This window comes from Schistocerca cancellata, chromosome 1 (genome assembly GCF_023864275.1).
Source record: "Schistocerca cancellata isolate TAMUIC-IGC-003103 chromosome 1, iqSchCanc2.1, whole genome shotgun sequence".
Lineage (NCBI taxonomy): Eukaryota > Metazoa > Arthropoda > Insecta > Orthoptera > Acrididae > Schistocerca > Schistocerca cancellata.
The window spans coordinates 595146054-595169421 of record NC_064626.1 but is presented as its reverse complement, the minus strand read 5'-3'; the positions used below and the strand labels follow the sequence as shown (position 1 = coordinate 595169421).

The 23368-nt window shown below is 42.5% G+C and overlaps 1 protein-coding gene across 1 annotated transcript in view; it reads left to right on the top strand.

The window, feature by feature from the left end:
• The first annotated feature begins 4431 nt into the window (after positions 1–4431).
• Positions 4432–23368, top strand: part of LOC126182115 (vesicular acetylcholine transporter) — an 81903-nt gene continuing 62966 nt past the window's right edge. The window contains exon 1 of the mRNA XM_049924825.1: positions 4432–4746. The gene's annotated coding sequence lies outside the window, so the exon portion shown is untranslated. The remainder of the gene's footprint in view (positions 4747–23368) is intronic.

Below are 23368 nucleotides of genomic sequence, written 5' to 3'. Positions count from 1 at the left end.
TGGAAAACCAAGAAGAAAGTGCTTGGATTAAAAATGCTTAGGAGAGTGATGCAGTCTTTCACCCCGTGTTCAGCTTTATTCCAAAGCGTCTTCAGTGCTCACTGCAACAATTTTTTTTCTTACAATTTTGTTTGTTATGATCATGCACAATTCGCATGCATTATTTAGTACTTTAAACATAGCCATTTCGTGTGTTCGTTGTGCTATTGTGGGATGCGTTTGTCTTTTGTATCTTTTGGTAGTGGTGGGAGCGTCTGCTATCGCTCTGTGAGTCTGCTATTCCACTCCATAGTCGGAAAATATAAACACTCATAAACATTCACAGAGCGATAACAGGTTTTTCCACCAGTACCAAAACAAACAAACAACGCAGTCCGCAATACCAAAGAAAAAGAAAATACACGAAATGGCGCGAGGACAGTGATCAAAGAAATGTGAATATATTTAGCGCGGTGAAAGTGTTGTGTGCAAAAACTCAACACATACACGTGGAAGATAATGCAGTAAACAACAGGAAAACCGTGAGTAACGAAAGAAATAAAAACTGTCTACATTAGTAAGTAGAGCATGCAAGCTGTTCATGATTATAAAAAAATTGTAAGAGGACCTTATAGTTACAATGACCACTGAAGACGCTTTAGAATAAAGTGAAACGCGTCTGATTTTAATAAGACTTATTATATTTGCAAAAGACTTAAATTAGCATGTACAAGCTGTATATGTGCAATTGCGGAAAAAAGAGGGAGAAAAACAAAGAAGACAGGTGACTGGGCTTACTCCGCTGAAGGCAAGAGAATATAAAAACATATTTCATGCATGAGAAGCATATATTTCTGTCGTTGTTCTTATTATGATAGGCACTTGCCTTGACATGTAACAACTCTGTTATGGAATCCCATGATTGGCGTATCGTTACACTTCACTCCACTTCCTAAAATAACAATATTATTGTAAACGAAATTACGTTTGGATTAAAAGCGAAAGTGTTGAAGATTCTCGCCTTTTCTGACTCAGATGTAGCAACAGTTGTGGAACTGGTTTCTTCTATGTTGGAAAATTATTTTATTGTTTGTGACATTTTACTATTATGTTTGCTTGTTTTCCCTTTACATACGGTTGTGGTGGCTTATTTGGTACGTTAATTAATGTAGCTATTGCACTCCATGCCATTTTCCTGTATTCCACATTCACTGGTTTGACTAGAAGTTGAATGAAGAAAATGTCAAGCCGTTAAGTAGATATACGGTGTCTTTTTGCAAAAGATCACGTCTCCTATGTTTCCTAACCATTTTTCTTGTTGAAAGAAAAGATGTTCTTTAGTAAATATCTGTTCGTTACTAGAAAATCGTAAGCAAACTGTCCTGTAATGTAACGCTTCATGCCTCCCAGGGTCCTTAGGAAACCACAAAAAGAAATTGCGGTGTCAGTTTTTAGTTACTGCCGATTTTCGTGTCGCTACATACACTCCTCATTGTAGAAACTATGTTACAGATCAATATAAAAGCTACTATTCGCACTCATTCGACGTCATATTCAGAAATGTATCTTTCCGACCACTTGGAGCGCTGCTGTCGCAGTACGTAACAAAAATGAACAGGCGTGTCGTTACCGTACGTGTTAGAGTGTGAGTGTACTCTGTCGTCTCAAAACTGCCTCAGATTGACGCCTATACGATTTTACGAACCAACCGTTTTCCACAGATGCTCACTATAGAACCACACTGCTTAAAATATTTCATTATTTATTACGTAGGTTTGGCTGATACCCTTCTCAGATCCAAACATTGAATACATAAAACAAGTTCAGTTTCAGTATCAAAAACTTATGCCTAGTCAAGACGTCAGTTGTTATCACACAACTGACAATGATCACGGACTCATACAGGAAATTTATTTTCGTTACTAATTGGCTTGGCCGTTTCTGAGATGCTCATTCCCAATAGCGAGCGTATAACAACCCGCCCGTGGTCAGAGTCTCTTGTGTCAGTGGATTACCCTATTTGCGGCGTCTATCGTCGCTAGGATAAATCACCATTCGTATCTTTCCGACTTACATACTTTTCTAACCGCGTCTCGCGTCCTCAATGCTCGCTGTTGACAATGGTCATAATGTTTCGTCTCTTCAGTGTAAGAATTACACTGCAGCGTAAAAAGGCTGAATATGCTTGCTGCAGAAAATGTCTACATCACAAAAATTAGTTCTATACTGTATTGTTAATATGTACTAATTTCAAAAATGGCTCTGAGCACTATGGGACTCAACATCTGTGGTCATAAGTCCCCTAGAACTTAGAACTACTTAAACCTAACTAACCTAAGGACATCATACAGGATTCGAACCTGCGACCGTAGCGGTCACGCGGTTCCAGACTAAAGCGCCTTTAACCGCACGGCCACACCGGCCGGGTGTACTAATTTCATTTCGATATTTTGATTACACGTTATTTTAACCTAATCATAATTTATTTTTAGGCTGATTTTCAAATTACGTATTCTTATATTGGGTTTTGAAGTTTATGTGTAGTAACAACAAATATCACAATGCAATAAAAACCGATGAAGTTTTTCCAACGTTAATCTTCCACTTAGCGGCACAATTGAGCCAGCCAAATTCTTTAAGTTTGAACAACAAAACTGTCCTAAACAAAACTGTCGTAGTGGCCTTTAGCGCTGTGTAGTACACACGTGTTACTGACCAAGTGCGCTTTTGTTATTTAGCAGTTGCAAAAGGCAGCATCTGTCGTATGAATCCTGCGATTTGCCTACTTCAGCATTGTGAGCAGTTGCAGGAGCAGTGTCTGGGCTCACTCGCACTAGTCACGCTGTGTTAAAACAAGAAGGCAATATCGCCGAGTAGTTAGTGATGTCTAAGTGTAATAGTATTGCTTTCTGGAAGACGTCGAAATTGCTCAGATTTGAAGAACAATGTAGACTAAACATTTAAGGAAAAAATCATAGCAACTAATTTATTTTTTATGAAGGACCTGAGGAACGGACACTGATAATAGACCAAGAAAGAAAAATAGAAGCATTTGAGATTTGGATTTGGAGGAGTATGTAAAGAATAAAATGGATGGACAAAGTGAGAAATCAGGAAAAGTTGAGAAGAGTGGGGAAAGGGAGAGAAATTTTAAAGGTAGTCAGGAATAGAATACTCAGTTGGCTTCAGCACTGAGTGAGAAGAGATTGCTTACTGACGGGTACTATGGAAGGAACGGTGAATGGAAGAAATGGAATGGAGGAAAGATGGGTTTAACGTCCCGTCGATATCGAGGTCATTACAAACAGACAAAGAAGTGGAAGAAGGAGAAAAAGGACGCACAAGGTACCGGATGGTGGATGTTATAAGGATGGAAGACAATCACGAGACAGCGAAGAGGATAGCAAATGACAGGACTACGTGGAAAACGACATCTGAAGACGTGCTGTAGGGCAGAAAGTTGACGATTAACGTTAAATTATTCACATTGAGCCCTACTGGAGGACGGAATATTAAACAAAGAGCTTATCAGTGTATCGGTTTAGCTTTTCTTTGTACTGATATAACTTCCATTCTCTCAAAATATCTTCCAATGCAATCTTTTGCTATGATCAGATCACGGATACACTATGTTCTGTTATTCCAACTTCTTTCAGATCTTATTCAACTGTACTAGCCGATTTGGAATTTAAGCTGTATTACGACTTTGGTACAATCCTACAAACTGTATTTTTCGCATGCTTAAATCACTGTCAGTGCATTCCACAGTATCTATCATTGGTGAAATAAATCTTTAGAAATTATTCGTGGAATTTGCCACTGAAAGACTTAGTCCTACAATCCTTCCCATCATCTATTCATCTTCAGATTATTCATTATGTTGTAGTTTTTTGTGCTGCTACTTTTTACCTTCCATATAACTGAATAATGTGTCTTCATTGAACTGTTTTTCAGCAAGACAGAATGGCAGAAATTGAATAACAGTAATTATTTTTTCATCTGCAGGGACGTATTCCTGTCGCTGTAACGTGACGCCGCACACAAATCCAATGACCGACGCGGAATTTGTGCAGCATTAGCTGTAATCTGCTGATCCGCTGCCCGATATCTTTGGTCCGATATTAAAGCTGTGGTTTTCGCGAGTGCCTATCGACCCGACAGGTGTAGCCGGCTGTGCCGGCAAGTCGGGAGTCCGTCACGTGAGGTCCGGTGAGTGCGCGGGTTGGATGCAGCGCCAATGACGTCACTGCGCGGCGGTCCAGTGGGAGCGCGGCAGCGGGCGCCGCGGCGCAGGCGCCGGCGGCGTCGGCCACGCCCACCGCCGGCGGAACGACCGAGCGCCTTCGCCCCTCCCCGCGACGGCGGCGCGGAGCTCTCGGTGTGTGACCGACGCAGGCCGACGCCAGCCGACCGAGGCCGAACCGACTGCCAGGTTCTGCCTTGCACCTGCGAGCGGCGGGCGCGACAGCGCGAGCGGTCCAGCGTCGAGTGGCGGAGCAGCACTCGAGGGTCGTCAAGTGCAAGAGCGAGCGAGGGCAAGGCGGGCAGCGCTGGACAGCAAGGAGCAGCAGCAGCAGCAGCAGCAGCGGAGCCAGGGGGAGGCGCTGGACCGCGACAAGACGGAGGCGCAGAGGGCAGCGGACGACGCCGCGGCTGCGGCGGCCGTCGAGTCGGACGCAGACGCGACGCTGCTGCTGGGCCGGTCCCCGCAGCGGCTGGCCTCCAGCCTGCGCGGGCTCTTCGCCACCGCCAAGTTCGACACGACAGGTAGGCACCGCCCACTACTGTCCACTAGCCATCCTCTGCTCGCCGTCCTCTACCGGGGTCCTTAGCAGACAGGACTGGCACAGATCATCCAATAAGTTGTATGAAGAGCAGCTCGGTTTGTGCTCTCACGGTGACGAGTTGGGATTTGAGGTGGCAATCGTAAACATAAAGTCGTGTTTCTTTATGGGGGGTGGGGTTTCATGAAATTGGAATCGTGCAATAAAAATTGTGGGGAAGATAGATGAAAAACTGCATTTTATTGGTAGAATACTGACAAGTTGCAACAAGTCCAGTAAAGAGACTTGTTCGTCCATATATAGAGTGTTTCCGTGCGGTTTGGGATACTTATTAGATAAGGCTGACAGAAGACTTCTTAAAAGTTCAAAGAAGGGCAACTCCTCTTGTGCTATCGCGAAATAGGGAAGATTACAACAAGAGTGAGATATTTTCACGAAATTGCGATCACTAACTTTCCCGTTCGAATGACAAATTATTTTACTGACTCCCATCTGTGTAGGAAGAAATAACGATATTGATCAAATAAGTCAAATCAGAGCTTCCCGGAAAAGGTTAGGTTCTTACTTTTGCCACATGCTGCTCTGGAATGCAACGGCAAAGAAATAGTTCGGAATTGGTTCTGTGTTGGGCTCGGCACTGTAGTGTAAACTGCAGAGTAATCAAGTAGCTGTAGATGTAGACCATGTAACAAAAGGGAGAATACTAGGCGAGCACCAGTTCCCACCACCTCTCATGTCTCAACACAGCCAGTATCCAGAAAAATGCACTTGTTTCAGTAGTAATTACTCGTATGACGTCGAGTTCTGGATCTTCTTTGCTTTTTATTTTGTTATAGAGAGCAAAGTAACTGGTAGTGATGAAACTTCTTATCTTGGGTGGAGAGTCATCGACAAAAGCAGAAGCAACTTCAGGTCTGCCCCAATGAAGTGTTTTAGGACCCCTCCTGTTCATGTTGTACATTAATAACCTTTCAGACATTGATAATAACCTCAGACTTTTCACAAGTGATGCAGTTATCTATAATGAAGTGCTGCCTGAAAAAGATGCAGAACTATTAAATTACCCCTTGATAAGACTTCAAAGTGATGCAGAATTGTAAACATGTTTTAAATGTTGAGAAATGTAAAATTTTGCACTCCGAAGACCGCAGAAAGATGGTATTCTATGATGACAGTATTAATCAGTCATCTTATACAATTACAAGGCTGTAATAGTGATGTGGAATGGATTCGTCATACTGGCTCAGTTCTTGGCGAAGCTGGCAGCAGACTTCGCCCCACTGGCAGGATAGTGGCAAAATGCAGTCGGCCTATATAGAGGACTTTTTACAGCTCATTTGTGCATCTCATCGTACAGTATAGCTCAATTGTGTGGGACGTGCACCTAATAGACCAGACATGGGAGGACGGCACGCATAGTCAAAGGTTTGTACGACTCGCAGTAGAGCGTGACGGAAATGTTAGAAAATTTCACCAGGCAGAATCTTCAAAATAGATGCCAATTATTTCACAAAAGCCTGCGTTTGAAGTTTCAAGACGAATATTATCTGAAGAAACTAGAGGTACTCTTCATACCCCTACGTATTGCTTCCAGAGAGACCGTGAAGACAAGACTATACTAATTACAGCACGCTGAGAGACAGGGATTCGAGCAGTCTTTCTGCCCGCCCTCCAAACGAGATTGGAATAGAAAGGAAGCTATGCAGGGTCGCCCATGCTAAGTACCCTCTGCCGTCCATTTAACAAAGTTTTGCATAGATATATGTAGGTATGAAAGATATTTCTTACTACATTCCTTCTATTCAATTCTTTTCTTTTAGAAAAAATGAAAAAAGGAAAAAAAGATCCGATACTGCTATGGATTCTTCCTCACGCACACAAACAGTGTTGGATATGACATGGCACCACAAGTACATCCTGTTAATGCGACCCAACGCTTATGGTGTAGTAACCACGAGGCTGCCCTCCACCCATTGCACAGCTGATGACCCGAACTTCCAGGACTGCGGAACCAACACAACGTTGTCGCGCCATGTCGGTAAAAGTTTGACTCCCCCTATCCCCCTGTTCCACAATTCCGGACTCCTTCACTTGCAATCAAATGTTCAAATGTGTGTGAATTCCTAAGGGATCAAACTGCTGAGGTCATCGGTCCCTAGACTTACGCACTACTTAAACTAACTTATGCTAAGAACAACACACACACCCATGCCCAAGGGAGGACTCGAACCTCCGGCAGGAGGGACCGCTCAATCCGTGACATGACGCTTCAAACCGCCCGGCCACTCCGCGCGGCTCACTTGGACTCACTAACAGGGATAAAATTAGTGTGATGTTCTACTTTCACGCAAACCCCGTCATGGAACCGCTGTCGATTTCTTTAAAATTGCCAGGATACCGGTTCATTCCAAAAATTTTAAGTAAACGTCATCAGCCTTTCTATTAATTAGATCACAGTTTATCGCGCACAGTTCGATTAGCGACAAGTAGCAAAGTAAAATTGAGATGTAAGTCATTAATGTGGCGTTGAATCGAAAACCTTGCTCCACGCTGGGAAGCGGTCGACGTTTCAACAGGCACGATGTCCTCCAGTAATCGTTCAACACATCGAAACTCAATATTACACAAATATTACTGAGCAAAGGAACCAATATGTTGCCACAAAGGATCTAACATGTTGGTGGACGATGAACATTTCCATCTTTTTGACGGAGTCCTAGAGAAGAGTTCTAGAGTGATATAAGTCTTTTCTCTGGCGGTATCAAATTTCTCACAAAAGAACAAGATGTGTACTAAATGTGAAAGCTATGGCTGTCGGTGCAGTGTTTAATTTCCCACCGGTATAATTCAGAACATTTCTTGCCTCTTTACACGTTCCATATCACTGAACATCATGCCGAATCTCGTATCACTACACCGCTATTAAATTGCTATCGTATTACTTTAAACAGTATGTAGTTACATCAATAATTAGTTGTTTAATGTCTCAATAAATAAAAATTACACAGGCGTTGCCCAACTGCACACTGGACCAACATAGCTTGTCGAAAAACTTATTTCAATGCCTTGAGCCCTCGATGAAGTGTTAAGAGGCGGCCAAGTCGCGTAGAAACTGCGTGTTGTGCTAAATGCACAGTAAATTACTTCACATACAGAAGTCACATTTATAACCAAAGGAAACAGAACTTTGAATTATGATAACAATAAAGAAAATTACGCTGAACCTCGACTCGAAGCTAAGACCTTGATTTTCGAGGACGATGTTTCTACCAGCTGAGCCATTCAAGCACAACTCAGGACCTGCGCTCAGAGTTTCAGTCCGTTTCCCACTCTCACCTTTCAAACGTCACTAAAGCTCTTCGACCTATGTTGCTGGATTTGGAAACAGGAAATAAATCGCATAGAAATTGCTTAGCAACAACCCAGAAATTATTTCCAGTGAGTTGTGGGGGCGGGTAAGAGACGTCCCTGAATAACTCAGTCAGTAAATGAATTTTCCGTGAAAGGTCATGTCCCTGGTCCGACGTTAGTTTTATATTTGTGCCATAACAAGTTTGTTGCTGTGTCTGTACTTGTTTGATGGTGTTGTCGCATTCAAAACAGAACTCCGCTCTCATCTTTGTTAGCAGAACAAGCTGGTCTCCCGGTGATGATACTTGCAAAAGTCTGGTGCCAGCTGAGAGGCTCAGATTTATTATTCTTCAACGTAAACCAATATGATAGCTATAATCATACCAGGAAGTATTGTTAACTTAATGGGTCACTCCCACAAAAAAATGATATGGACCTGAAACTTAATCCCTTTAATTGGACAATTGGATAGATGGGCATATTCTGCACTCGTCGACACTTTTTCCACGTTAAAAAATGTTCCTCGCAAGTTATTAATGTATACCTCACTTTTTGTGGTTCACAGGTTTTGGCTTGGACGTTGTCTCAGTATGTTTCACGTTACTGCAAGGAAACATCTACGCTCAGTTGCTTCGATGGTACACAAAGGATTCCCAGCTACATAGAAAGCGGAAACCAACACATTTGAATGCTACCTCATGAAGATTATGAAGTGCTTCGCAAGTGTACAACGATCGCCATAAAAACTTCAAACAGTGGTCAAGCATTTCCTGTTTCTGCGTTTCTCAAAGTGCTTCAGAGTAAGAAAAAATGATGGATGGGTGTAAAAAATTGTAGATAATGAGTGGACAGAGGACAACTCGTTCTTGTAGTCTGAGGTACAGTACACTAGAAAAAGACATCTCATTAGATAACCAGACGATGATAAATGAGATGGAAACGTTATGTGATGTAAATGTGTACAAGAAAAACAGAAATTTCGAGTTACGTTTCTGAGTCTGTAGCTCATTCATAGTAAAAGATCATGAGAGTTTTAAAATAGTTTTTACGTATGTCACAAAATCATTTACTCCGAACAGGTGGATAAAGAGAGTATCTAAAGAAATCTTCTGCAGTAATGACAAACGTATTAAACATTGTAAGATCTTGCATAAATATTAAACTTCCACCTCACATGTGTTTCAAAATTAATACTTATTCACTTGTAGACAATTATCTACTTTCGCTGGTGGTTGTGAGAAGGAAACCTTCCTAACCGTGTCCTCCAATTTTTAATCAGTACCAGTTCTTGATGTGAGGGCAATGTACTAATTGTTTGTGAGGAGAATAGGTGGGGGCCATCCAAGTGTCATAACCAATGATCGACCATAACAGGCATAATGAAGTACATCAAAACTCAACAGTGTATGGGAAGAGCGGTAGGTGTCTCAATGCGACAATCAAGTCTGCTGCAGAAACCTTACATTTGCTAAGAGTTAGTTCCCTGACTCGTTGTGTTTGCAGGATTATACAATTCTTTATGGGCAGTACACCTCGACATTTGAAACGAAAATGAATAGAGGTTTTTAGAAGCACGTGGCTTCTTATTTTATGTCAAAATAGACTTAATATCACGCTCTTCCATGATTCTGAATTGAGTAAAATATTAAAATGTCTTCGTCATTAGGGATAAAGAAAAGATACGAATACGATTTTCAAGAAGAAAATCGTTTTCCATTTCACAATGACCTCCAACGATGCCGGAAGCTGTTTGAATATGTTCTAACTCCACAGTCAATATTATTTAGCATTCTTCTCTCAACCATATAGACACAGACATGAAAAGACAGAGTAGATTTCCTAGCTTACACATTTTAGAGGAAAACATTTCATAGGTAGTAGGCTTTTAGATAACACTGTTTTAACGCAAATACATTTTAAACCGCAAAACAAAGACAATGACACATAATGTAATCCAATGGGGAATGTATGTATAAAGAAGGCAATATAACGTTATAGTATAGCCGACAACCGTTCGTCAGAACAAAATTATTTTCTTATGATCCCTACTTACATTTTTTGAGAATGTGTGTAGCACACTAGTAATATGCAAACCATTTCGTTACAAGCATAGCACCACCCCACTGAAATAATTACACCAACCTCAGCGCCAACTTAATTCCAATGACATCCTTTTACGTTCCAAGATATTCCCCAATGTTATTTTGTGTTGCGCGAAACCCACTGGTATGAACGTAGCAGCATGTTCCTGAAGGCTAACTCGATAATGATCACAAAAATTCAGGAAGTAGTCACAGACAATTAACATGACACCTTTGTGCGAAATCTCCTTTGTAAATACTCGACACAAATGGAAATCTTCATTTCATCTTCCACGAAAATAATTTTTTCTCTTTGATTCCTTCATATTGAGTGAGCTACCATAAGCTATTACATTCATTCTAAAGAATTAGATAATTCCGCTTACCTTTCAAAGTATTATTCGCATTTATCCAATGACGACATTCTCATTTACTTTTAAGCTGCGTCTATGTTTTATTTTTCACGTACTGTAAATATTTTGGAAATAAATCCCACCTGCAATACTCATCGATAAGTCCTTGATTTATTTGCTAAATATGTACACATCCTAGAAATTGAGTTCTTCAGCAACACTGAAGGCTCGATTTCTGATGTAAAAATATGAAGAAACTATTTATCGACATGGATTGGGTTAAACTTACCGTTCAACATAGCTTATATCCAGAAAGTTGAAGGAAGACGACGAAGTCATAAGAAGGTTGCATATAGAATTTCTTTTTACTTGCAAATAGTGACAGTGACCTTATGACAGTATTATTTGCAGATCATCAGTCTACCGTAGGCAGTTACCCAAAATTGTTATTGACAAGAAAATCATTGAGAAAATCCTGGAGTTCGCAGACTTGGACATTCACCTATCACAATTCGAGTTTCCTACATTCAGACGCTTCGTTGGTACAGTACAGCGAACAATGAACCACAAAATAAGAAAATAAACGTTAGTAAAGTTACGTAAAGTAACTGCACACCACAAATATTCTATTGACGTGAAAACTGGACTTCAACATCTGTCTACATGAGACAGAGTACTTGCGATACGTTACTCGACGTTTGATCAGGAAAGAAGAGCAAAGAATTATGAGCGTCACTGAATTAATAATGAAACAGAAGAACAACGGGTTGCAGCACTTTCTGCACTTGCCTGAGTTTCGAACAGATAAGCTGGTTTGATAAAAGAAATAAGTAGGTCGACGTCTCTGGGAAAGATAGCAGGACCGAAAAGGCGACACGAATGAATCTATAAGTCTAGATGCTATTGCTGCTATTGAGAATGAGGATGGGTTAGCTTAACTATTCTCGGTTATTATGTTTACGCACCTAGCTATTGACATTACTCGTGGATTACATCTTCTTGTAGCTATTTACTACAATGACCTACCGTCATTGATTGGAGATTCACTGCTCTCATGTCAGCACAACGTCGACGGAAACGGAAATACGAATACAAGAAGTTTTGTTTCTTTTCGCATATAATCCTTGAGAGTTACCTCTCTGCCAATTAATTTTCTTAGTTTATAATGGTGTTCTCTAGGAAGCACATGAACAGAAAAGCGGCTAGGTGATCGTTGTTCGCTTTGTCTTACGACTGTTTGACTACAATGTATTGATCCCACTACATTGACCACAGGCTTGACCTTTGATCTTTCACTAATTAATATTTCCTTCACATAGCTTATGACGTAGATGCTAATGCCCCTTTCTCAAAGGATTTTTTTTTCTGTTGACTCAGTTACATTTATCCTAGTTATCAGTCCCTCGAGTCTCACAACTACGAGATCCTTCCTAAAACTGTAAGACTAATATCAGCACAGGAATACACTGCCAGACACCAAAAAGAGAAGTACCCAGAAGACATTCTCAGATAGGAATGTAATTTCATACACGTACGGACCATCGGCGAGTGTGTAAATGATTAGAGCTGCAGTTTTCTGTGACAGGTACAATGGTCCCTAGCGTACAACAGTATTGTTTTTAGTGCTGTTAGCACTCCTGGTTCGGTATAAAAAGGGGATAAAAAGCGTCAAATGATGACTGAACAGTGAAGGACACAGAGATGCCGTGTTCTCGTGTGAAGCAGCGTCATCGCACATGACAGAGTCTGAAAGGGGCCTCCTTGTGGATGTCCATTTGGCTTGCTGCAATATCCAGATTTCTGGGGCATTCGGATGTGACAGCAGCTCACTCTTGGACTGTATGGGAACGTCAGGGAAAGCATATTGTCGTCAAAGTTCCGACTGACCACCCCTAACCACCACAATATAGGATCACAGTATGGTGCACTGAAGATATCTCAGCTACTCCACTTGTGGGCCTACCATGCGAGAACAACTAATGGACTCTCTGCAACATGCTGTGTCATCTCAAACCAATGGTCGGAGACCAGCAGTAGCCTGACTAACGATTGATCGTTCCATGCCTAGGCTGCCTCTACCACTACCCACAAACGGCAGGGTTTGCACTGGCGTCGTGACCGGGTAGCAAGAGGAATGCGGTCGCGTTGCGTTCAGCGAGGACGAGTGTGGCAGCGGCCTGGGGAGAGCTCCCGTTCTACCAGGATTCTGGAGAGTTACAGCAGTGTTCCTCCCGGTGAAGTATGAGGAGCCATAATGTATGATTTCACGTCGTGGCTGTTAGTGGTTGAGAGCACGCTACAACGATACGTCATGGACATTGCATCCTAATGTGTTGCCTCTAATGCGACAGTATCATGGTGTCACTTTTCAACAATACAATGCTTGCCCTCATATGACACGTGTCCCTATGAACTGTCTGCCTGATGTTAAGGTAGCCCCCTAGCAAGGTTCCCAGATTTGTCGCTTATAGAACATCTAAGGGACAAGCTTGGACGTCAGCTCCACACCAGTGTCAACATCCAGGATATCAAGGGCCAGTTATAACGGTTGTGAGCTAGCTTATCTCACGAGAGGAGATTATTCGTAGTGCACTCAAGTACAGACGATAAGGGGCTTTAGATAGTCACGAAGAAATACACTGAAGCGCCAAGGAAATTGGTACAGGGATGCGTATTCAAATACTGATATATGTAAACAGGCGCTAGCGTCGGCAACGCCTATGTAAGACAACAAATGTGTGGCACAGTTGTTATATCGATTGCTGCTGCTACAGTGGTAATTTATGATGATTTAAGTGAGTTAGTAAGTGGTGTTACGGCCGGCGCACGAGCGATGGGATACAGCATCTCAGAGGTAGCATGAAGTGGGGATTTCCAGTAGGATCATTTCACGAGTTTACCGTAAGTATGTGAAATCTGGTAAAACATCAAATCTCCGACGTCGCTGCGGCCAGAAAACATTCTGCAAGAATGGGACCAACGACGACTGAAGAGAATCGTTCAACGTGACAGAAGTGCAACCCTTCCGCAAACTGCTGCGTATTTCATTGCTTGTCAACAAGTGTCAGCCTTCGAATCATTCAACGAAACGTCATCGATATGGGCTTTCGGAGCCGAAGCCCCATTCGTGTATCCTTGATGACTGCACGACACAAAGCTTTACCCCTGGCCTGGTTCCGTTAACACTGACATTGGACTGTTGATGACTGAAAATATGTTACCTAATCGAACGAGTCTCGTTTCAAATTATATCGAGCTGATGGACGTGTACCGGTATAGAGACAACCTCACGAATCCATGGACCTTGCATATCATCAGGGGAGTGTTCAAGCTGGTGGAGGCTCTGTAATGGTGAGTGGCGTGTGCCGTTGGAGTGATATGGAACCGCTGAAGCGTCTAGATTCGACTTTGACAGGTGACACGTATGTAAGCATCATGTCTGATCACCTGCGTTCATTCATGTCCATCGTGAATTCCGACGGACTTGGGCGATTCCCGCAGGACACGTCCTGAAATACTACAGAGTAGCTCCGGGAACACTCTTCCGAGTTCAAACAAGTCTGCTAGCGACCAAACTCCCCAGAAATGAACATTATTGAACATATCTGGGATGCCCTGCAACGTGCTGTTCAGAAGAGATCTCCACCCCTCCAATTTATGGACAGCGCTGCAGGATTCATGGTGTCAGTTCCCTCCAGCACTATTTCAGACATTACTTGAGTCCTTGCCAAGTTATGTTGCGGCACTTCGGCGTGCTCGCGGTAGCCCTACACGAAATTAGGCAGGTGTACCAGTTTCTTTGGCTCTTTGATTTATAACTTTGTGATACTAAAATTAGAAACCTGAAGCACCCCAGTACGTTTAATGTGATTGAAACAGCATGTGTGAGCGGATGAGTTGGGTACAACAGTTCCGAGTTTCTTTCGTGTGTTGTTGACACATAGCATTCCAACCAGAAGGAGTCTCCCACAAAAAACAAATTAAGCGCAGAAGTACCATCGGTGAATTAAATACTAACGTGAGTCCAGTCAACCACGTTGGTCAACTAAATAAACCAGGAAGCTAGTAGCGTCATTTCACGGCTCATCAGAGGATTCCAGGAAGCAAGGAACACTGTACGGCACTACGGACACGGATGACCACGAATTACAAACTTCAAGCTCCAAACAGATTGAAATGCCAATTGTCAACCGAGCAGATCATACATACCGTGAATATCATACACTAGAACTAATCAGTCACAAATTTTTACCACTGGTTATATTTTGTGACTTAGCTAATGATTTTTATTATATGAAACATGGTATCCTCATGCAAAATATATACTTCACGGAAATCTAGGTGCATGTCGATCATATAACAATAGACACTCTTAATTTCAAGCAATCAGGAATTGAATAATGCAAGTTTCTAATTTACGTCCTCTTTTATTTCTGATATACATAAAGAACGTGCACTTGCATTGTCAGAAGAAATAAATTTTGTGCTTTTTTACAACTAAAAAATTACAAAGTAGTATCAGTGCTCTTACTCGAATGGCAGCTAACGAAATATTGAAAAGCAGATGTTTCCAGTCAAATGGTTTATCGTTAAATATTGACAAGACTCTGAACATACAGTTCAGTGCTTCTCGTGGAACTCTACAAGCTATGAAATATAATCTACTCAAAAAACGAAACACAAAAAATTGAAAATGTTACGTTTTTGAGACTACAGATACATTACAACATTAACTCGAAAACTCACACTATAGAATTAATGAAGCGCTTTATTTGAGCTGAATTACCAATATGAATGATGTCTTCTTTAAGTGATTTCAAATTGAAGAAGCTCGTTTATTCTGCGGTTTTTACATTTTTTACATTACCGATTTTTTAAAGCTTTCCTGATGCGAAGCGAGGAAGGGTGGAGGGAATCGAAAGGCTAGTATTTACAGAATATAGAAAAATTATATGTGGTTGTAGAACGGTTCTCGGGCGAGACGGACGTCGTTGTGAAATTCCTACTATATTTCATCAGCGCAACTGACCAACATCTTCAGGCTGTACAAATGGTTCTCAGGCGAGACGTCGGGTATCATTTTGAATTCCATAATTGGCTTCGCAATATTAATATCCATTAATATCCCTTCCATTTAGCAAAATTTCTATTTCCTCGAAAAATAGTGCACATCATACTTCAAGATGTTAACAATAGCAGTACACGAAGCAATAACGAATTCCAGTATACGAGCATTCAGCAACTTAATATACTCTATTAAATGTGTCTGAATTAAAGGACATTCTGTAGGGCAATTCCTTCTACTACACTGAAATTTTCTTTCCGTGAATAAATTACTGTTCCGCGACGGGAGTGGCTTGTGTGCCTCAACGATACAGGAAAGAGCAACCACAATGGAGGGATATCTGTTGAGAGACCAGACAAACTTATGGTTCCTGATGAGGGGCTCCAGCCTTTTCAGTAGATATAGGGGTGCCAAACTACAGTGTCTTACTTCAGGGTTCCAAAGCCATGGCAGTCGCATGAGGAACAACTGGCACCCTATGGATAATGTGTACGAGCGGTCCATCGAAATTTCTGCAGCGTAGTCGAAACGACTTTGGGAACATGTGGGCCCGGTTACCGTATTATTTCAAAGTGAAATAAATATTTTAAACAGGTATGGCGATTACTCTTGAGATAATAAACATAGTTACTTTTGTCCATTCCTCTCGATTTCATCTGATTACCTCTTACAGATTAGGCAATAAGACATTAAAAGAAGCAAATGTGTTCTACTGTTTGGGTAGCGAAATAAATGATGTGCAAATGTTCAAATGTGTGTGAATTCCTAAGGGACAAAACTGTTGAGGTCATCGGTCCTAGACTTACACACTACTTAAACTAACTTTTGCTAAGAACAACACACACACCCATTCCCGAGGGAGGACAACCTCCGCCGGGAGGGGCCGCGCAGTCCGTGACATGGCGCCTCAAACTACGCGGCCACTATCCACGGCAAATAAATGATGATAGCCAAATTAGAGAGGATATAAAATACAGACAGGCTACAGAAAGGAAACTTTTCAGAAAAATATGAATTTTTTAACATTCAATTTCAATTTAAATGTCTTTTTTGAGAATATTGTTGCGGAGTGTAGCCTCGTATGGAAGTGAAACGTGAAGAATAAGCATCAGGGACAATAAGAGAAAACATGTCCTTTTTTAATGTGGTTGCATATTAGAATGCTGAAGGTAAGATAAGTAGATCACGAAATTGATGAGGAGGTAGTGAACAGAGGTGGAGAGAAGAGAAATGTATGACAGATAGTGACTGAAAGAAGAGATTGCTTAATAGGACCAGTTATGAGGCATCAAGAAATCCAGTTTGGTTCTGGAAGGTAGTGTGCGGATAGAGATTGTAGAGGAAGACCAAGAGATGAATACAGTAAGCAGACTGAAATCGACGTATGCTGAAGTAGTTATTCGGGAATGAAGAGGCTTACACAGGATGAACTAGCGTGGAGAGCACCTCTAACCAGTCTTCGGACTGCAGCCTATAATAATAACAACAACAAATAAAATTTACACCTTCGACAGATTTCTACATCCCATGGAACTTTCACCGCTGTATACGTGGAATACGACTGCTTCTTGAGTGGATGAAGACCCATAGCCAGCCAGCTCTGCAGTTACCCTGTGCTGGCTAAAGACCTCGTGTCAGACTCTAGCTCACATAGCGCCGTCACCTTTAAAATCGCCAGCTTCGAGAGATTCACAGCAAACCCCTCACAGAAACGAACATCGTGGCTTCGCAGCAGTGTTTCTTGTTCAGAGATAATTTGCTATTTAGCTTGGCGTGTGATTCTCGGCTTTTTTCGTATGATGCAACTCTAGGACACATAACAGCCATGCCAATATTGTCTTATCGTCCTTGGTGGCATCTTGATGCCCCATTCCCTCACCTTATTTTTTCTTTTCTTTTTTTTTTCTTTTTTGACTACCTGCAACGGTTTTATATATATTCCGACAGCAAAACAGGGACCAATGATACGGGTCTTGAAAAACTAACATCGAACGTTGATATATCAAGAGCGTTGTTTTTATCCACTTCATTGAGTGACCGTGGATTTTCCACTGACGATTAGTGTATATTGGGAAGACTGACTTACCCATGTCCGGAACCGCGCAACCGCAGGTTCGATCCTGCCTCGGGCATGGGTGTGTGTGATGTCCTTAAGTTAGTTAGGTTTAAGTAGTCTAAGTTTTAGGGTACTGATGACCTCAGAAGTTAAGTACCATAGTGCTCAGAGCCATGTGAACCATTTTTTTGACTTACCCATGATTTGTGAACGATGCTTCTTCCTTAAACAAAATTTTTCATGAACATGCCGCATCACTTTGTACTTTCCGTAGATAACACTTGGACAACTGCAGCCAGTGTTGGAAGTCATTGCCTTGCAGCGGAATGTGAAAAGGATGAAATGCGATGGAATGGAATGTTTGCAGAACACTCATTTGGTTGATATCTCTCGTACTTTCGAGAAACCTCTTATTGACATTTGCATTGTGTGTTACTGCTGCTAAAAGGATAGCTTGATTTCTTCCATCAGTTGCTCTTCCTTTTTTTTTGGCGTATGTTATTAACCAAACTTCCAGTTACTATAATTTTTTCGTATAATTTTTGCAATGACAGATCGTGATTTCTTGACACGATTTGGTACTTCCCGCATACAACCGGATCACTGAACTAATGGTCTGGTGACATTCGTTATAATCGATATTAATTTTTTGGACTGTGGTACGCAATGTGAATGCCCCAGTACATTTACTAGCACGTTATTCGATTGCTACAACAGCAGAACACAGAGTGATTGCTTCAGGCCCACAGGTAAGCGAATCATACCTGAGTTACTTGTTATATTCGGTGTAGTGGGGCAGAGGTTTGTGCAACCTCTTCTTCTGATACCGGGAGAGTGACGCCATATCGCCCGCTGTGACTTGTCGAAAACCGCAGCTCGATATACTTAATCATTCTGTCTTCGCTCCCTCACCCTGTATAACGATTTCCGAGTAGGTGGTTGAGTTGGCACCTAATGGAGACTGAAACGAAAGACCAGGTGACTTCATTTACGAAACATACGGAACATCGAACATCCGACACATGATTAGCGCATCATTTATTACACGAACCGCTACGAACATCTGTACACAACGGAGAAGCCGCATTTTTACCGGGACGCAGCGCTGCTTCTGAGGCGGCAGCGAAGGCTGGTACAAGCGAATCGCTCCTGCTACAGAGCGTGCAGAACACGCGTCACTGGCGCTACGGGGAAGTTGTCGGCTGACCGCGGCAGCCCGCCGTCGCGGAGCGTGGCGGAGGGTTCATTAAGGGGGACGCGGCGCTTCATCACAGGCGGGGCCTGCCGGCTAACTTGGTTCATTACGGCCGTTAGCGGGCCGGCTCTCGCAAATTATGATTTACTCGCCACAGAATGGACCACCGCCCCGCCGTCTGGCGGCGCACCGGCGCGTCGGCCCTCTTTTCTCCTCGCTGCCTAAGCACTCACTTGGAAGAATTTCCCCAAAATAAGTCGAGGACTTACGTAACGGACCCTCTGCTGGTTAAGTATTCTTTGACAACGAAAAGACAAATAGTTACAGATATCTGTTATATGTGTGAAATGCCTCACCCTCTACGTGGAGTAACAATAGATTTTTAATTATGATGTATACCCCCGTTGTGTTTGTAAGATGCGGTCCGTGTGTGCGTGGGAGTCTAATATTGTCTTTCACCTACAAATGATTGAGATGACCCTGCCATTGACAATCTACACCTAGGGATTTTCACAAAACCAAGTATCGTGTTGAGGCTTTAGTAGAACATCAAACCAACGATTCTCATCGTGATGCTACTAGAATGAATCACAGCGTGGATGCCGCAAATTATAAATTCTCAAAAGCACGTGGAGCGCAAAAAGCTGTATAAATATGAACTACACAATATCGGATTCTACCCCAAGTGTAATTTCGAGATTAGCAGAACAAATGTTTTTATTTTGTTTTATTTTTTTATTTTTGCTAATAGTGCTTAACGGTGGAATCGGAAGACCTTTACTCCTGACTGGCACTTTCAGGAAACGCTCAGTGGGCCAAACAAATGAATTGAACACGTTGCTGCGAGTGTTTCACTATCGGCCGAACAGAGTGTGCATATTACGTATTGAAGTACGGACAGCAGCTGTACTGCAAGGATGATCTGCTCGCTGGGCGTTGAGCGTTGTGAGGATGACGTTCACGGTGTATCTGCAATTCTCTGTCTAGACAATGGACGAAATATGCTGTCTGCAAACTCCTATGGCTGAAATTACCTCGGTACAGGACAATATTTCTGTTTGCTCACTAGCCAGGAGCAGAAATTCAACTCAATTATTCTATCATAAAGAAGCACTTCAGTGTGCGCTAGACCCCACAGAGAGTTAAAGAATTGTCACTCGAGTAGACACAATGACAACTCAGTCACGGAGAAACGACTTCACGTACTCTGTGTGTCGAAAGCAACAACAAAATCTAACAGAAAGATTCTCCACTGTGGCTCTCGCCAGCAAAGGCTCTAGCTCGATTCCCAGAGGAAGCTGTCTTCGATCTATCCTGGCAGAAATGTCTCCTAGATCAATTCCCAGAGGGAAATCCTTGCTGATATCACCCTCCACTCCCCTTCCTCCTGGACACACGGCATCTACATTGTCGATAAATCGACGAATACCAGCGACTATTACGAAAACATCACCTTCCACTATATGAGTCATGAATCTGCCAGCCAGTCATTTGAATCTCATACTCCTTTCAAAAGATTTTTATAGTAGGTTCCATTTCCCCTCATACATCCGTAGCACTCCACCAATCAAAAACGCGTCTCTGCTTTTTGGCGTGATGCATGTCCCAGCATTCCCGTGAGAAGATTCCTCGGAGATCAACTCGCGACCATCTTTTGTGTCCTTGTGTGTTCCTTCACGTTAAAAGAATGTGTTTTCGGATTCTTCTGCACCAACCCTCTCTCTCTCCCCAGCTAACTATTCTAAATTCTTCTCTATCCCACCAGAGAATAATCTCCTGCCCATTCTCTCTGTGCTATAAGGGTTCAGCCGCCTCCAGCATCATAAACCGCCGCCGCCACGCTCTGCTGTCTCTCAGGGCAGTAAATGTCTGGCCAATTCACCTTTTTGTCAGTGCTCAGCCCTAATTAACTTCCTGACGTGCAGTAGTACAGAAATTGTTAGTATGTGGTGCTAGCCCGCACCAGCCGATAAAATGATTAGTAATTCGATTGTGCATCGTAAACAGGGATTTAATATATACGTAAATCTACAAGAGTATTCAATATACTGGGGCAAAATCTTGCCACCTTAGAATGATCTTGAGTAAATGAAACCTGAAGACAGTGTCAGTCTTTCTGTATGTATCCAGCATTCGATGTCACACATTTTTAACAGTGATCGATGACAATGTAGAGACAGTGATTGCTGAAGTCTTGTGGTGTCCTGGAGATCGAGTTTAAAACAGGACAATAACCTGTGACTGTGGATCGGCGTGGAGAGTTCACGGATGCATCAGCAGCTGCTAAAAGTCCGAACAAGGAAGACAATAAGAAACAACACAGAGACAGCAGAAATCACGAGGTCCAAATACAACTTCGCGTCAAAGGTCGGAGAGAGGAGTGGAACATTCTCGAGAAGAAACAAGTGTGTGGACTCTGGGATGTGACGCAAGAGGCACCCATCACTAAACCGTTCCGGCGACCCGGACAGTTCAGAATCGCCGGTAGCTGAGAATATTGGAGAGTTGTTTTTGTGTCGCTCCGTATGATAGGGTGCGAGTGGGCGCTAGACGTTCAAGAGAGTGCCTCAAATGATCTTTCAGGAGAGTGGCTCAGATGGACAGAAACGCCAGCTCTCAGCTACCGGCGATTCTGAAACTGTTCGGGTCGCTGCAACGGTCTAGTGATGGGTGCATCTTGCGTCACATCCCAGAGTCCACACACTTGTTTCTTCTCGAGAATGTTCCACTCCTCTATCCAATCAAGTGTAAAATGTCCATTGACTGTAAGTTGTATTTGGACCTTGTGATTTCTGCTGTCTGTGTGTACGTGCTCAGTGGTTGCTGGTGTATAGCAACTGGCACGCAGGTGACGTAAAAATAACGTATTCCCATACTGTGGATGCAACCACTGTCTCTGAGCGCTGTCTGCCCTGCCAGCACCACTGTCTAGACGACCCCATCCTGTTGTAAGCCATCGCTGCTTGTCTGAAATTCTCACAAATTCTCTTAAATGTTTTTACATATACACGATATTCTGCACTTTAGCTCTTCAGGAAACGTTCCATCTAGAAAATCACATCATCGTCATTCTGGAAAATTCTGCTGTGTAATGGGTTCTTCATTTGAGGGAAGAGGAAGCAATCACTCTACAGCATGTCAGAAGAATTGGAGACAGGGAAAGGACAAAATTGATAGCCCAAAGAGTCGGAACATCGGTCTATGTCCTGTATACAATGGGCTGGAGCGTTGTTGCTGGGCCAGAACATCCCTTAGATAGCCTTCCTAGAAACTTTGCCTTCACACCATCCACAACCTTGTCATGAGACTGTGGTAGTGTGCTCTTGTGACAGACATCCCCCTACGAGCTAAATCTGTTGGCACCACACGTTGACGTCACAAAATACCTAATTACATCGTATGATACTGATTATGTCTTGCGGCATTGAATCCACATGTTTCCACGGCTTGGTTTGCTCCTTTCTCCCAGGGACATAGTAATACGTCCATCACTCGACCGTGGTGCTTAGGTGGCTAATGAAGCCATGTGGATTGGCCTCACATAGTAGCAACATTGCTGGTTCTGCCTCGACTCCATCACGGATTCAAAAGGAGGTAAAACCTGGCTAACAGATTAATATGTCCTTTCCTTTGGTTATATCACATGAAACGTTCACCAGGTATAGCAATTAAACAGCTTCATTTGCAGCACAAAAAATAAAGTCACAGATTTCAGATGAACACAATAACTAATTTCTGAAGAACAAAAATAAAAACTTTCTTGACTGAGTGAATGTTCAAATAATCTGAGTTCCAAGAACTGACAGTCACAGCCTGAATCCCTGTAAAGCCTGTAGGAATGAATTTTGTGATACAGGAACGAAGTCCTAAACTTCCCAAGTGTAGGAGATGTAACAAAACAGAATACTGAGTCCTCTGCACTCGGCAGCGTCTTGTTTGGCCAGTCCCAATTCATGGTGACAGTGAATAGTGGAAGAGTTGATTGTTGTAGCATGTCGTCCAGGCAAGGTTTCCCCAATGCGATTCGCTTCACTGTAACTACTTGATGCCAATGTGGCACGGGTCTAAATACGCTTCTCTTATGTAAAACGTCTTTCTGATCTGTTCAACCTTAGTTGGGCGGAAGTAAGAAACAGTGTAGCCTAAGCAAGCTGAGCAGTGTTGAGTGTGCACCTGGGAGCTGCTTTTGGCCCTGTTGACTGTGTCGCTCTCTGTTGATCTGCTAGTAAGCTTACTACTTTGAATTTATGTTTCACAAGGAGAGGAGTAGAGTGCATACAGAATAACGTGGCCAGTAGATGCGCAGTCGGCAGAGCACTCGTGAATAGTGCGATAGGGCAGGTGCTGTAGGGGAAATACAGAGCGCTGAATGGGAAATACCATCTTAAACTGAAGCCTATTCTCACATTTTTTATAAATATTAATTGGACCCACTTCAGGGTCACACTTGCATGATAATAATTCAGAAACATCCACTGTCACTTTTGCTTTGGTTAGAATCCAG